At 36.1% G+C, this 17,978-nt stretch overlaps 1 protein-coding gene across 24 annotated transcripts in view; it reads right to left on the minus strand.

The window, feature by feature from the left end:
• Pard3b (par-3 family cell polarity regulator beta) overlaps positions 1 to 17,978 on the minus strand; it is a 1,069,040-nt gene that overhangs the window by 631,427 nt on the left and 419,635 nt on the right. The window contains exon 1 of one of the 24 annotated variants that reach the window (XM_087205826.1): positions 10,015 to 10,037. The exons of the other annotated variants lie outside the window; for them this stretch is intronic. The gene's annotated coding sequence lies outside the window, so the exon portion shown is untranslated. Of the gene's footprint in view, positions 1 to 10,014; positions 10,038 to 17,978 lie in introns of those variants that run through there. 24 annotated transcript variants of the gene reach the window in all.

Raw genomic sequence — 17,978 nt, forward strand, 5'->3', positions numbered from 1 at the left:
TTCAAATTCTTCTACAATAAACACATATTACCTAAAAATACCTATTAACGTTTCTAAAAACTGCCTGAATGAGATAGACCTTGCACACTGCCCTGCAGTCAAGCACTGCTGTTCATGCCCGGGGCCAGGCACTGTGCTGTGCTCCTCACACATGCTATCTCACATGCTCTTTAGCACCTCTGAGGGGAACAGAAAACTGACACACTCTTTCATATTTTAAAGTTTAATTTCAGTGAGCCAAAATAGTATTGTTCTAAGTGGGCAATTTCAATCAATGATGCTATTAACAACCTGAAAACAAATACCAGAAAGAAAAGAAGGTCTGTGTGTATGGGCTGGTGGTGGTGGAGAGACAGAGAGGCTGGCAGGCAGGCAGATCAACAAGGAAAGCCTTAATGGCGGAAGCAGCAGAGCCTGAAACCAGAGGGTGGGTGGTGAGTCTTGGTAGAATGGTACTGACTCTCCCAACTCTGTTCAGTTAGCACTCTCACCAGAAATTCTGCTTTAAGAAATAGAGCATGGGAGAAGAAGACAGCAAATACTGCCAGAGCACTCCAAGGGGAAGAAACTGAAAGCCTGAAACAAACGTGACAAGAATCTTGAAAGCACATTAGGTTGAACCCATGAATAGCACATCTCATTTCAGCTGAGATACTTTATATCTAATTTCTAATTTTAATCCTAATAGTTACCCTCACAAATTTGAAGTGATAATAAAGAGAAATGCAATATTTATTTGCTGCATGTATCTTAATTCAATTTATGAAAGTATTATTGATATGACATTGCCTTGGCAACTTAACATTTCTCACAATGGACATGCATTACCATCATTTCATTTCATTTCCTCTGCCTTCACAGTGTTACCTTAGCATTGTCAGAAAGTTCTCAGAATAGAGATGCAAATCAAAGCTTCATTACAAAGCCCAGCAAAATAGCATTATTGCAAGAACATTTCATAAAAGGTAACTACTGTGCATGCTTAGGGCCTGAATTGAAATGATAAAAAATAGATTGCATTTACTTTTATAAAAAAGCTTTATTTAAAAAAAAAAATAACACCTGGCCTTCCAAATCTTCACACTTCAATTCGTTTACTCAGAGGGAGAACTGCTGCAAAAGCAAGGGCACAGGCTAGAATATACAGGATATTTCTCATCATCCACACTGACAATGCACAGAATGATTAAATATTCTCTTCCATAATTTTCTCCAGGAGACCAACAAAAGAGCCCTCAGGGCTGAAGACTTGGAGGGGTAATTTCAAAAACCAATATAGAGCTACCCTAAGTTTTAATAGGAATAGATCACTCTTCCACTGCCTTGCCAACCTAGCCCAGACCTGAGATACACAGATCATGAAAGTCCCTAAATTCTCCTGAACTGTTTCTGAAATCCAGCCTAGACTGAGAAAATGAAAAGGAACTCATGCCTTGCTCCACAGCCCCACTTTGGTAACTTCTTCTGATGTACTGCAAGTGTCTACAAGAGCCAGTTCACAAGCTAGACACTATAAAAGACTCAAGGGAAGCTATATCATATCCCCTCATGGAGGCTATGGGGAAAATCTGATGCATACAAAAATTATATTTATTAAACAGCACTCTATAATTCTCTCGAGAATCCATCCAGTTCCTAATATGTATTGCTTGTTGGCTGTGTACCAGATGTTATGCAAAGTACTAGGGTTACTACAGAGAAAAGAAACAGGCAAAAAATCAAGCTCTCCATTAGGCTACAGCATAAGACAACATAAAAGCAAAAAACATAAACATAAAAACAAATTGTTTACTATGTTAGATGTGGGTAAGTGCTCTGGAAAACATAGACTAGAACGGGCTGCAGTTTTAAATATGGTAGTCAGGGTAAAATTCACTGAGAAGGTGACTTTGGAGAAGTAGCTTGAAGGACATGACAACAATTAGATATGTGGATCTCTGAGAAAAACCCTAAGGTAGGACTATATGAAGCATTTTTAAGTGGCAGCAAGGAGGTTCATGGGACCAGTATGTGTGGGATCATATGAAATATTAGCAGGGCTAGGGCCAAACAAGTAAAGGGGATACATCATGCAGATCTCTCACCCACTGTGAGAGCCAGAAATATAAACCACCCAAGCCAAATATCGATGGCCTAATCCCTAGAACCTGTAAATGTTACCTTGGTTATACGGCAAGTGAGATTAAGTTTGCAGATGGCATTAGAGTCATGGGTTGGTCCAATGTCCCCTGTCACAAGAGTCCTTTAAATGTGGAACAGAGAGAAAGAAAAGTCAATGTCAGAGTGACACAATGAGAAAAGCTTGAGCCTAATGGATTCTCTCCTATAGCCTTCAGAGAAGTCTGCCCTGTCAGCTCCTTGATTTTAGCCCAATGAGACTGAAGAATTACAAAACAATGTTTATATTGTTGTAGAATATTCTGTAGGAGGAAGCCAGAGGGAAGGAAGATGGAGGTTTGTACAAAGTTACTAAAATAGATGTGGTTAGAGGAAGAAGAGGTTCAATCTATCACGATGAGGAAAAGTCAACACTGTGGAAAGGTAGAGAAGACTCAAGAATGACTGTGAAAAAGGAAGTACTTAATTAGGACTAGACAGACAAAATGCTATCCTTCAGTAAGCTAACAGTGGCAGACGTAACTGGGTTGGGGATGAAGATAGGGAATATTTTATACTCAAAAGGAATATTAAGGGCAGAGCTGGGAAGTTCAGCATGAGGTTGAAGACATTCAATAACATGGTCTGTTTAAAATGTCTGGGTCAGAATGTGACTTGTTTAGGGATTTAGACCTACTTCATCAAAAACAGTTACAGCCTGAAAGGGGTGGGCATAGGGCTGTTTGAGAGAAGTTTGGTACCCACGTATGACTTGCTTAGTGAAGAGGTAAGAAATACACACATTCACCTTATAAATGTTGTCTACCACTTGACTACTGGCAAGCTTTAAGGGAACTGATGGACAGTTGGGTTTTTAAACTACTCACATGAATATTATAAATATTACTAATAGTTACTTATATTAGGGAATGGAGTAAATCTACTTTTGAGGGGGCCTTATGGTTTCTTATGGAATTTAACCTATAAAAGAGCCCAATTAAATTTTAATGTATTCTTGTTTCTCTCTTTCTTCACTCAATATGTATGTGAGATGTATTATGCAAGAGCATCTTCCTCAACTTAGTCCTCAGCACTAAAACTTCTCTCTTTATTTTTATAAGGTCCCCATCAGCCCAAAGCCACCTTTAACCAATACTAGTCATGGGTGTTGTGCAGCCTTGGTGTTTGGCTCATAATGAGTTCTCTCCTTTCTAGTACATGGGGGAAGCAATTTCAGCTGTGGAATTATTTTTATTGATGAGTTCTAATAAATTGGGGAACAGCAAACATGATAGGTTGCACATCTGAACCAAAGTTTTTAATTGTCCATGTAACAATCACCCAAAGCTATTGCTCTTCACTGCCAACCAGGAAAACAGGCCTGGATAGTGCAGCTAGAGATGACAAGGTTTGTCACCCCAGATCAGTTACTACATGGGGACTGTTGCTCTGGAGAGGCACTTGGACCTGCAATGGACTCTTACGTAAAGGAAATGAACTCTAGTATTTAGCGACCAGTATATGAGAGTTCAACCTATTCAAACACAAATAATTATGAAACTACAATGGAAAAAATGAAATTTAGCACAGAGTTAGTATACCTGAGGTTTGATCTCATAATTTTGAGTATTAGATATCCTTGCAAACAAGCATTTAAAAAGAAGTGTAAAATGCAATACAGTATAGTGGAAATCACAAAGTCATGCCTATAGCAAAAGTACAACAACCCCCCTAGCATTCTTAATATTATGCAAGAATGATCCAGGATGGAATTTTTAGTGATAGTATCATGCACAGATTAAAGAAGCTCAGTATCTCAAAGAATATAAATGGCAAAAAAGGGTGACATGCTCAGGAAATCAGTATAAAAGAGTAAAAAAATGCTCTCATGATAGCAAGGCAATATCATTGATAAATGTGATAAATTTGAATAAAAATGTGAGAATGGAAAGATCCATGTTTCTCAAATACATTTTATATACATGACTATAAATATGTATAGTTTAGAAAATTAACACATTAACCTCAAGTAGACATTGGAATATTTCACCTATTCACATACTCAATAAGTTTTGCATGTAACCCTGGGCAGGCTCACACAGTATAAAACACAAGGCCTGAACACACTGAAGCCATCATCTAACAAGCCTAACATTGCAAACCAAGCCAGGCAGCACTGGTCCCACTAGGAGAGGAAAGGGATTACTGTTAACTTTGCACTGTCCAGAACTTTTCCAGCACGCAGATCTGATCGTGCCAGTCAATGCTTTACGTGATAATGCTGCAATAAATGTCTCAGGAATAGAGCACAGAACTGCCCCAATTCACCTCCACAGAGACACAGTTTACCACAAAGGCACAAGAAGGAAAAAAAAACATATGTGGGCATTGCTTATATTTCTCACTGATAACAGTTCTGTGAACTCCCAGAATAAAAGAACTTGTAATGTATCTTTCCCTTGCATCCTGTAAGTAAAGCCAACATTTTTTCTCAACATTGTTCTTTTGTGATAAAACCTTAAAGATTCTCTAGTTCTGAATGCATACAAAACATTTTTCTTATCACTCTAAAAGTTCAGGTAAATGTATCGTGCACTACTTGCCTCCTGAGAAAGATTGAACTCACTGAAGTAAACTGGGTCATCCTCAATACCACTTTATCCTTATCACCTGCAATGCTACAATACTGCAGCTGAGAGTACTCCAACTCCAATGGCCTCCTTGTGAATACTGTAGCAATTAAAAAGACCACTTTAATGTATAGGGGATAGAAGAAAGATTATCGATGGGATTGAGACTCTGGAATTAAGTTTAAACATGACAAGGAAAGTGTTCTCAACTCCAGTGGATAGAAAAGATTTGGTATACTAGGCATTATCAGGTAAGACCATAAAAAAAATATGTTAAAAGTTCAAAAATCAATTTTAAATAGTTTCCGTGTGCATTCTGTAGTAAGTCATTAAATCTAGTAGAAAATGTTTAATGAATTAATATCAGAAAGTGGAGGGTTGGGGATTTAGCTCAGTGTTACCTCCGCCTACCTCGCAGGCGCAAGGTCCCCAGCTCAACCCCCAGTACCAAAGAAAAAAAAGAAAGTGGAACCATGGAAATTCTGAGTAAATGTTTTAAAAATCATTCTCCAGAAATTGTTATATTTTGAAGCATTCTTCCATTGGATGAGAAATATCATCCATTCCTTCTATCACTTGCTCTTCCTTAGCACTTTGTAACAATGAGATAAAGACGATGACAGAGATCATGGATTATAGAACAATCACATTTTAGTGTTGGAGAGGATCTTGCCAATAATCTGTTAATCAAGAAGTCTCTGTACTACACCTGATTTACAAATGCAACACTTGTCTATACTCTTACACTTCCAATTATGTTTCATGTTATAGCTTACCGCAAAATCATGCAAATCTCCACTTGGATCAAAAATTTTCAACCAAACCCAACCCAAAAAAACCAACCCCCCCCCCAAATTTAATGAAATTTGAGAACAATTTCACTCACAAATGTAAGTGCAGAAATCCTAAAGAAAATATTAGTAAATGGATTCTAGCAATGATTACAAAAATCTAACACTTCATTGCTAATTTAGAATACCTCAGGAATGCAAGTTTGATTTAAATTTGAAAAATTAATTAATGTAATTCATCATGTTAATAGAATAAAGAAGAAAATATTTAATTACTCAGAGGAAAAAGTCTAGCAAAATTTTTAACTCATACCAAAATTTTTTAGTGACTGGCAATTAACAGAAACTTTCTCAACCTGAAAAAAGATTATTTCAGTTCTTCTCTAATGTCCCCACTTATTTGTCTTACTTTCCTTGCACTATTGGCACAAAATGCCTGAGACCCACAACTCAAGGAGGGAGAGGTGTAGTGGACCAGGCCCCACTTCCTAACAGCAAGCCAGCTATAAGCCCTGATAGTCCAATCACCTCCCAAAGGTCCCACCCATGATCACAAGGGCTTTAGGGAAACACCTTGATACAAACCATCACGCTTGTCTTTCTTGTCTTACTAGCGGGTATGTTAAGGCTGCCTGCACACCAGGACTCTGTTGAACAGATATCCTGACAGTAGGTGATCTTATTCATCACCATAATAGGAAAATGAGAATTTACTCAACTTTTCAACCATCACTGTGAATAAAATGCTTATAAAATTATAAACGTGTTATAATGACATAAATTTTTATATAATAAGTAATTCACCATAAGTAATACACAATAATAAATATACAGACTTAAAATAATGAAAAAAATATATATAGTACACCAAACTCATGACCTAGGGTGAAAGTTGAGCATATTCTTATCAAGACTATGGATAAAATCACTTCTATCACCACTTCTATTCAATACTAGAAGTTGGTGCTTAGTAAGACAAGAAAGACAATCAGCAGGATTAGTGAAGAAATAAAACATTCTAAAAAGAGTAAATAGAAAAATTAATCGATGATATGACTCTTTTTGTATACCTCCTACTAGGAACTCAATGAAACGATTAGTGTTGACAAAAGTCTTAACAAATTTTCTGGCTTAAAAAATTTAATTGAATTTCTGTATGTCAGCAACAAATAAAAACATTTTAATAATATTCTTTGTCAAAGTATAAAAATATCAAATATTTAGAAATAAATTCAAATAAGTGCAAGATCTTTATGAAGAGACTGTCAATCATTACTGAAGAGCGGTAAAGAATATATAAATAAGTGAAAAGAAGCTGCAATGTGATTATTTGAAGACTCAAAATGTAAGGATGTTAATTCTTTCAAACTAATATATAGATTCAATTCAATCTCCACCAAAATTCAATAGACTACTGTTTTGGAAATTCAGCAGTTCTCAAATTTAAATGGAAAAACAAAGGGCTATGAACAGTTCAACCATTCCTAAAGAAAATGAACAACATGGGGACCCTGCTCTGGCAGATGTCATGGACAATTACAGAGCTGCTGTAATTAAGTGAGCATGGGATTAGCATGGGAATGGACAGAATGACAAATGAAATAATTGAGAGCATCCAGTAACAGACACAGAAATATTAAGAAATCTGAATCTGACAGAACTAGCTATATGAATTGGGGGAGACATGAGACTTTAGAATAAATGATACCTGGCAGTTAATCATCAGCATGAAAGACAATGGTATCCCTATCTCACGCCATGTGCAAAATAATTGTCCTAGGTAAACTAAAAGTTTTGACAGACTAAAGTGATAAATCCTTTACATAAAGAAGACTATAGGACCATTGAGAGAGAAAAAATTTTTAATTAAAATACAAAATAACCAAATGTAAAGAAAAAAGTTGATAAATTTGACTGTATTAAAGCTAAGAATTTCTGTTCATCAAAAGCTTTACAAAACTGAAAAGTTGCATCACTGAATGGGAAAACATATTTGTAACATATATGATTTATAAGTGATTAGATTCTGGACATGTTTACAATTCCTATAAATCAGTTAGAAAAAAATTAAAAACTGGAGAAAATTTTAACAGAAACATCACAGAAATGTAAACCTGGATGGTTAATGATAATATTAAAAAGTGCTTAAACTCAAACACAATAAAAACTTCATATCCATAAAATTGGCAAAACTTTAAAATCTAACTCTTTTTCAGTTTTGTTGATCATGAGAACAACAGGAATTCTGTTTTATTTTCAAGTGGTCTAAAAAATTTAGTCAAATTATTGAAGAAAGCAATTTTGCATTATCTAATGTAGTTAAAAAAATAACACACTCCATGAATCAGTAATTTCATTCATAGATATATTTTCTAGAGAGAACTGGTACACATGCTACCTGAAGGAGGGTTTCAGCCATGCTGCATGTAAGAGGAAACACCTGGAAGTAACTCAAATATTCCTTTTGACAAAACTGGGAAACTACACAGCAGTTAAATGAATGGCTATCAGCTACATTCACCAACATAATGATTCCCAGGAAGCAATGTCAAAGAACAACAGAAAACTGCAGGACAATTTTTTCAGTATAATTCAGTCTGTAAAGTTTGAAAACACTTAAAACTCAAAAAATATAATTCTTAGGGATACAAAAATAAATGGTAAGTTTTTACTAAAAACGACAGAATTATTATTCTAGCAAAAAGGGAAAAAAGGTGGTAACTTCCAAGGTAGTAGTTATGTCCTTTTTTAAAAACAGGTATTGGGTGTATAGGTGCTCATTGCATTGCTACACTTCACACCTAACATGAAACTGTAGAAAAGTCCCTTGTATTTATTAGATACCCAATAAACCAAAAATCTTTCAATGGCTTCCAGGAAAATGCCCTGACTCTTTTACTTGGCCCTTTCAGATCAGGTTCCCTTCAGTTTCCAACCATATCTTACCATAATGCTCTCCCAGTTTTTACCCAACTTGCATTCTTATGGCAGTGGCACTCAACTCTTCACATCTCCTTGAAAACACAATGCTATTCACTTTGTCTGAAATATGCTCTCTGCTTTCACTCACCTGGTCAACCTCTTACTTCCTCCAAGAATCCTTTTCTGAACCACCCCTCTCCAGTTATTTCTGAGTTAGGGACACTGCCTGTTTTCCTAATGTAATCTGTATTCTGCTCAACATTACATTCAAACCCTTTTTGCTTTTATTTGCAGTAACAGGGTGTATGCTTGGCAACAGTAAAAACCCTTCCTGTCATGTGCACTGTTAAGAGTTTACTATGTAACACAGTGCATGGAACATGAACAACACTAAATAAGTATTTCATGATAAATTTAAAAACTAACTCCTTTTTATAGTGAAAAATACATTTCTAATGGAATCTGTCTCTGGTTCCTGATAGTTTTACACACTGGTCCCATGTATGCCTGAAGTACATCATAGAGAGGGCACAGAGATGGCAGGTGATCTAGTAGGAAGATCTTCCTTAGACCAAGAGTCAAAATAACTACTTTGGGGTACAGGGACTTCTACTTTCCTGGCCTCATTTAGTCATAATTCTTTATATACAGTCAAGTGGAATAATGCATTTTTATATTGTTTATTTCACAGCACTATTGAAAGATCATTTACCTTGGGTTCAAGATTAAATCTTTGAGTGTGTGTCAGGAACAGAAAGCAATTAAACGGCACAATTAAACTAGTAACACGGCATGATTCATTGTGCATGAAGTGCTAACTTAGTACCTCTGGCTTGACCATAGCTTTTTAATCTTTGCACCTCTTGATCAGCTTGCTTCTTTTCTAGACTTCTTCAGCAGCCCCTCCTCCATGCACTATCCTGTTTCTGTGAGAGAATGACCCTCACTGGATTCCAGGAGATGCTCTGTTCTGCCCTGCCCCCTCTTCTTTTTGCCAGATTTCCATCTAACCACTTCTTCTCCTGAACCCCATTTATGCTTTCCACTTCCACAGTCCCTCTCCCTTCCAGCCTTTTAAATGTCACCTTTTGGATTCTGCTTGTCAGCTGGATTAACAAAGTGACAAACCCATGCACTCCTACAAAGAAGCTAATGGAATGAAACCACCTCCCCATATGGGATTCACAGATAATGTTTCTAAGTTTTTGACAAGTTTAACATTTTGGTTGTGTGAAAAGCAGTAAAAATAAGATTGAGTCCCAACTTGTAAAGACTGAATGAAAAAGTCCCAGTCTTAAAGCACTGGAAAGAAATCCTAAACAAAAAAGATAAAAATTTATCTAGAGCTAATTTGCTAATTCAATTTGTTCATGTGCTCATTTGCTGAATATTTATTGACTGATCACTACACCCAGGCACTATTCCAGGGGTCAAAACAGTGAACAAAGAGATAGTGACCTACACAGTTCATCAAACTGGGCAAACACAAAAGCAATGAAGTATGTTTCACCTTTCTAATGTGCACTCCCAAACTACAAAAACACTTTTCCTTCTTATGAGGGCCGGGGATTTACCTCAGTGGTTCCGGCACCTGCCTCGCAAGTGCAAGGTCCCGAGTTCGATCCCTGGTACAAAAAATAAAAGGTGATATGGTAAGAAATGTTCTTAATAAAAGTATACATTATATCAACACACTCTGGTAGTGCTTTCAGTATTTAAGAGAAAATATCTCCACAAATGATATTTTTTTCCCAGAGAAAATATTAGTCATTTGAATTTGCATGTCACCCCAGGGCTACATTTTAAAAACACATTTATTTGCAAGTTGATTGCCTTCGATTCAACTAAGTGCTTTTAATTCTTTCTTTTAGGATGTATCAACTAGCTACTTCATAGTTCACATTTTTTTCAAAGTCAAAGCTATTCTCTTGTAAGGACGGGTGCCTTTGACAGTTGTGTTAGCTCAGGATGCTGGAGTACCATTTAACATATCACATCAATACTATTTAGCAACTGCAGAGAGTTCCTTACACACCTGGGAAATTTGATACAGCACCTGTACTATTGTTTTAGAATATCTCCCTAAAGGAAACATTTTCTCCAGGTAATGAAAATTACCTTGAAAAGAAAGAGAGCTTTCAAAATTTAAGGAACTGCACTGAGGGAGATATGCAACAAATGACTATTGAGAATCTTATCTCTTGAGCTAAAATTTTGCTCCTGCCTTTTATGGCAGCAAGCGAAAGGCTGGCTGTGAGGTGGGAGAATGTTGGTCATCATGTGTCTGTCAAATTATCCACTGAAAAGGTCATTCCAATGATAATTATTCTTCTATCTGCTATCACATTAGGAATTTTTGTCAAAGAGATTTTTTTAAAACTCCATAGAACAGGCAGTCACTTTGACTATTTCACACCTAGGAAATTTCAAATCATTTCAGAATAGTAATAGCCACATAGAATAATATTAATTGCATATTTTAGAATTATAAACTTGTTAAAAAATAATAGCTAATTGTTGGGTAATTTTCTTTTTCTCAGAAATAGCTGATGGATTTCCATACTGGTTTTTACACTTAATTTGATGTGTTACAAGGTGGATATAAGAGCTCAAAGTGAGATTGTGATTTATATGAGAGAAAGTGGTTATTGTACATTAAAAATTATCAATGCTGAGATAAATCACAGTGAGAGTTGATTTGGTCTGCCTATAACACTTCATAGTCCCATTGCAATGTTTTAAAGATGGATGATTCCACAGTGTATTTTGATACTGTTATTTCCTGTGCACTTGTGACACAATGCACTGACTTACCTACCTACAGGCTATGAGGTTTCCTTACAGTCAGCAATGTCACCTGACAGGGTTAAGTGAGGTAATGGAATCCAATCACATTTGATTTGTCAACAGAGACCACACACCAAAGTCAGCAAAACATGCAGCAGACCTGTCACACTAAGAAGGTCCTAGTACACAAGCCCAGTTACAAGCTCTCCTACACAGCACAGATATTCCCCTCCTCCACTCCACCTCAATTCATGCACTGCTCTCAAACCCTTTCAGATCTTCCCGAAAATGAAGCCGGTTTAGTACATGGGACTCCATCAATCCCTTCCACTTCTTTCAAGTGGCTTTTCATTTGTAACTTACATGGGCATGAGCAAGGCTCTCTGCTACTGCTGTGGTAGGGTGGTGGGTGCTCAGAGCAGTTTCAGCAACATACTCCATCCACTGTGGTTCTGGGCAAGAACACACACTTTGTGCAATTTCTTCTTCTTTGTTTTTCAGTAGTCCTGGTAAACTGTGTATGTTCCCTCGTGATCATGAGTAACCACATGCTATATCTATTAGTCAGTTTTAAAATGCTTCTCTCTCACTTAACAGATTCACCCTTTTGCCAGGTGTGATGATGCATATCTGTAATCCCAGTTACTTGGGAAGCTGAGGCAGAACAACTGCAAGTTCCAGGTTCATGTGGGAAACTCAGCAAGATGCTGTTTCAAAAATAAATAAAAAGGGCTGGTATGTAGCTTAGTGGCAGAGTACTTGTCTAACAGGGGCATAGCCCTGGGTCTGATCCCCAGTACTGCAAATACATACATACATACATACATATATACATACATATCTCCTTTTTATATCTAAGGATATCCATTCAACCATTTAAGCTTTTAGTCTTCTTATCCATGTTCATATAGATTATAATTCCTCAGAAAGGTGAGCACTATGAGGTAACTAATTTTGCTGTTTGGACTTTAATGCACAACTGTCAAAGAAGGAAAGTAGAAAAAGATGCTAAAAGGGAGAGAAGAGAAAGAAAAGAAGGAAGGTTTAAGGAAAGAAGAGAGAATCAAGAAAGGAAACAAGAGAAGTGAGAGGAGTGGAGGGAGACTAAGTTAGAGAGGTGTTTAGCCTGGTTGCCTATATCAGTAGTACCAAATCTGGGACAATGACTCCAGTCATTGGTAATTCCAAATAAGGTAGAGAAAATTTTGCAAGGGTTGGAGCTGTACTGAGTGGTCTACTTGGACACTTGATGAGTTAAATCTCTATGAAATCAGCCAAGTAGGAGTAGAACAAAGGTGAAAAAGCAATTCTTTAAACAGATAATGACTCCTCACATCCCTTACATTCCTTCTGCCTGACATAAGCTTAGCAGATGCATGCACAGAGCATTCTATTAATGGATGCACATCATTACACCAATCTCTAAGTGCCTAGTGCGGGTGGAGAAGATTTCAGTCTTATATGTACAGTGCTCAAATGGCCCTCCTCTTTCTAACCACATCAGGGTCCTCAAAGAGGAGAAGTCTCTCCTCTGAAATCAAGGCCCATTTTAATTTCTACTACTGAATTAAACCTTACCCCAAATCACTGACAAGTCACATACCCGACGCTACCCTTTTGTGTAGTATACGTTATACACACTTTGATATTAATGTCATTCATATATAAAATACAGAAGAAAGCTTCCTCAACTAGGGGATCTGGCTCTCACTAAACTAATTTTAAAATTAAGTCCACTTCATCCTCATTATATCTCAAACAATTTCAGGGATAAAGCAGCAGAATTTATAGAGCTACACATATGTGAAAACTATTTTAATTATTCTTAATTGACTAATGAGAAGACTGAAAAATCTTGGCTATTATAAATATGTTTTTACAAAACTCTATTAATACTTGTCAAATAATGCAAGTCAAGTCTTTTTGAAAGAAATACATCTTTTTATTAGTTCTTTCATTAATGTAACCAATAAATTATAAATACAGCAACAATTTTTTCAATTATGGAGTTTTTTAATAATTTTGATGTGAATTTTTATAGGCAACAAAATACCTCAATATATTCCTCACACTGGCTGGATTATCTCCTCTCAATTATCAGCTAAATTCATTAGTTTAATTTAATTATATCAAATTTTAACTATCTTTTTTTAACTTTCCTTGAAAATGCTTTCCTCCTGCAGCTTCTTCTGCCTCCCTTATAAACACACACACACACACACACACACACACACACACACACATACACCACATTGGGTGAACTGGGTGAATTATTTACTCAAAGTCTGAAACTTTATGTTGGTCCAACATACTCAGTTGATTAGGGTTAGTGTATGAAGTTAATGACTATATTTGGTCTAGACTGAATAACATCAAAATTATTTCAGAATGAAATTACCAAATAAGGAAATTCTTACATAATGTCTAAAAATCATCTGGCCCAACCCCTAGTTGGACAATCACAAGTGCATTGACTGTACCAACATTTCACAGTTATCAATCCTTTCAGCTTCAAACCATTCTGTTAAGAAAATAAGAGTAACCACCTCCTGAAAAATACCCAAGCTGTGTCAGTTATAGCAAGTCAGGTGGAAAATGGAGGCAATTATCCAGATAATCCAAGCAAAACAAGACAAAAATATCCCAATTATTTTTATACCTTCTGTGAAGTATTTCAATTGTTCTAAATTTATGTAATTATATCCATTCTCCTTTTGGAAACATTTATTTGAAATTTTCCCCTCAAGTAAAATAAAACAAACAAAAAGCCAAGTCCTACAGAGTACATTACAATTCATAAAAGTGATTAATTTTTATTTGGTATAATAGTTTCTTTGCAGGTCTCTACTAATTTAAGCCCCAAGTAAATGCATGGTCTACTAGTACAGAAATGTTACACATCACCTATGGTCAGTGTTCTCTACTCATCTCAAATGATTCAATTGGAAAACATTTTGCACAGGCATTGCCACACACATATAAAGATTATAAGTTTTGGAGTAAGTAGGTATGAAATATGAGCTAGCATTTTCATGACACTGCCAAGTGATTTGGATGGTGCATTGTTCCATGGACTTGGGGAGCAAGAGGAGAAGTTATTAGTGTGAACGGGAAGCTGGCCCATGTTGCCATGCCCCTGAACTTGTGCGCTAACTTGAGTGGGTTGAGGGGAACTCTGCAGTTGTTCTTAGAGCTGGCCATGGTCACACTCATTTCAAAGCCACCCAACTGCCAGATAGAAAAAAGAGAGATAGCTCTTGCAAGCAGAAAACAGGATTATTACATCAAGATAGGTACTACCTTGAAGTAAAGGATTATAACCCAAGATGAGTACAACCAAGTCAATGAGCTGTATAGGTAAATACCATCTATGCAATAACTCAATAAAAAGTGAAAATGAGAACCACTGTGTTCAGTTGTGAATAACTTGTAAAAAATGTATTTTATTAATTTATATATTTCAGTACAGAAGCTCCATCCCTAATTGTGTTAGTTACTTTTCTTGTTGGTAAGACAAAATACCCCACACCTAAAGTTAAAAGAGGGAGAGGTTTATTTGGCTTACAGTTTGTATCAGTTTCAATCCATAATCAGCTGGTTCCAAGGCAGGATGGCAGAGGGGGAACAGTTCATGACTGTGGAAGACATCAAAGGCAAGAGGGGGCCTTAACAGCATCTTTCTGCTCCTTTATGCCATCTAGACTACCAGGGATTAGGGCAGTGCCAAACCAATCACTCACATGTAGTGGTTTAGTAATCACACACCCTTAATCCCAGCATCACACATTCCAGATTCAGCCACTTCTGAAAAAGCATGAGGCTTTGGGGGGACATCTAAACACAAGCCATAACACTAATATACATGGATAATCATAACTAACTATAATTAAGCTAACTAAAAAGGATTCTTATTCCCTCCTGTAAAGGCAGTGTTCAACATGAGCAGGAAGCATTTACCAATGGTGAAAGAAAATTATGAACTATATCCTAAGTGACATGGAGGACATAAAAGTAAATACTTGTGTTAAAGATTAAAAGGATCAAAGAATCACTCCCATTCAAACCTCTAAAATCATGCATGTATTAAAACTTTGCAGCCATCATGGTGTTCTGATGAATCTCCCTGGGTATTGTTCTGGCATCGGTATATGATTTTACCACTTATCTGATATGCTTAAAAAAAAGAAAACAGAAATTTAACTTTCAGGTGTGTCCAACCTGCAGCCTAGGGGCTGTGTGTCTCCTTTAAAATAGTTATTATAAAAATATTTCAAAAAGAAGTTTTATTACTTACATACACTAACTATAGTATTAGTAGTAACTATATATTTGGTCAAGACTGTTGCTCATCACTCAATGTAGCCCAAACCTATGGAAGGGGCATTATAAGACGACCAAAATTTAAATTTATGAAAATGATTTCACTGATTGAAAGTTGAACATGGAAAACAGTGAGAACCAAAGATCAGATAAAAAGATCTATTGCACAAAGGAGATCTCATTTATTTCTTCCAAATGATCAACAATAAATATGATAAAAATAATAATAGCTACTAGTAGTTCATACAACCTTTTATGCGGCAGGCTCTATTCTAATATGGGAACACAACTAGATTGTTGCTATTATTACTCCTGTTTTATGAATGAGGAAACCTACATGTGAAGTTAAGTAACTTGTCTCAGATCACATAGCTTGTGTAAGTGGCAGAGCTGGTTTGGATCAAGACAGACTTGCTTGAGGGTTTGTGTTCTTAATTTCAACACTATATTGCTGTGGAGTAAATATGTAATACAATTACTTTCCTCTATTTCTTTCTTTCTTTCTTTTTTGAAATAACACATTGCCTATGTGCTTCCTCAAATCTTGGAGAGAAAATGAAATCAAATATTTTGGTTACTGAGGAAAAAAATTATTTTTTAGGAAACATGACAGAACATTGTTATATAAAGTCAGTGACAGCTAACAAACAAATGTTAAACATTATTTTAAAAATAGGACAATACAGGAATAAAGGAAGGTCTTTTAAAGAAAAATTACTTTTTAGTAAATTCTTAAACATGATCACTGGATTGAAAAAGGAGAAAAAGACATAACTCATTCTCGTAACTTCTCAGAGAAAATGCAAACCTTTCAATCTACTACACAATGTAGAGAAGAAGACAATCATGTTCAGCCTAATTTAGACCCTTAAAAAGGATAATGGTGTTTTGAGCTCAAAGAATAGAGGGACTGAAAATGAATTTGCTTTGGCCTCTCTGTATCATGCAAGTAAATTAGGATAAGATAGTTTATTTTTGCAGAGAGGAAAAGATCACTTTTGGGATGCCTACTCAGTAATTTATGCTTAGTGAGAAAGAAGCAAGAAGAAGGTTCTAGACATTTACCTCCTCTTTAGGCACAAGGAAGTCTTATCAACAGCAGCACTGCTGTTGTCACCAGAGTAGCAATATAGTCTCTGAATTCACTGTCTTGAATTAAAAGAATGCAACTGACTGGAGTATCTTCAGGGAGAATAATGAGTGGACAGACAGAGACAGTCAACCTCCAATCCACTAGATTCTTGGAGAAATGTGGTTGGGCAGCAGAGGACACTGTTAGAGGTCATGGAAAGACTTGGGATCTTACTTATTTCCTATTGCTCAATAGGAGATAAAATTAACACAGATAACCTAAAGAGTAACAAAGACTGTAGAATCACAGACAAGCTAAAATCTTTCCTTTCATTTACCTCTCCACCAACTGAAGATCCAAAGAAAAGACAATTAACCAAGCTATGGAGAGAAATTGCATTTGACTAATGACACATGAACCACTTGTGAGCATCTGAATTAACTTACACAGTAAGATCTTTTTCAACTAAAGGTTCTGTTATTGTGTGGTCTGTATTATTATAACAGTGGTAAATTATAAAAATGGAATCTTAACCAAGTTAAGAGGATCACCCAGTAATTTATTTTAAGTCAACAGGATTACAAACTGCTTGGGAAATGAGTGCATGACTTCTGTTATTCTATATTCCTCCAGTATCCTAGTATAATGCTTTTCATCTACTAGGCCAACGATAAATAATTATTGATTAACTGAAGTTAGTGACAGACACACTGCTATTTTCTCTAGCTTTGACACCAAATATACTGATTTCCATAGCTACATTCTTAAACCCAATCTTCTGTAAAGTGCAGATGTTAGTAGTACAGATGGTGAACTCCCTGCCACAGGGTGGCTGACTCTAACACCAAACTTAAGTCATGAGGTCAAAGGACATTACTTCTGAACTGTGACTAAAACAAGAAGTTTGCCTCATACTTTTGAGTTCTCTGGGGTATAAAGTCTATTTGTTTTAAAAACACAAGTAGACTTTAATTGATCATCACAATTATACAGCACCAGATGAGGCATAGCCATTCAGCTTGCTGCTATGCTTTTTTCCTGTACAAGTTGTGCAAAAAAACAAAGACCATTCTTCCTAAGGATTTTAAGTAAAATGGATATTGAAGTCATATCTTATTTTAGTCAATATTATCTTCAGACACCAAATACAAGCAGTATGACTTTAAGAAGGCTGTGGTAAAGCAATAGCCTACTCATTTTCCTTGATCACAATATACTGTATTCACATGCTAAGTAACCATAGTAAAGTCTTCCATATAAACAAAAAGTGAGATGCACCACATAATTTCCTTTCCTCTAATTTTACTCCCAGAATAATGCCCCAAATTTCTTCCATCTGTAAAGGAGTTTGAGGAGTTT

Source organism: Heterocephalus glaber, unplaced genomic scaffold (assembly GCF_053883595.1).
Source record: "Heterocephalus glaber isolate CG9 unplaced genomic scaffold, H.glaber_assembly_v1.0 deba00000621, whole genome shotgun sequence".
NCBI lineage: Eukaryota > Metazoa > Chordata > Mammalia > Rodentia > Bathyergidae > Heterocephalus > Heterocephalus glaber.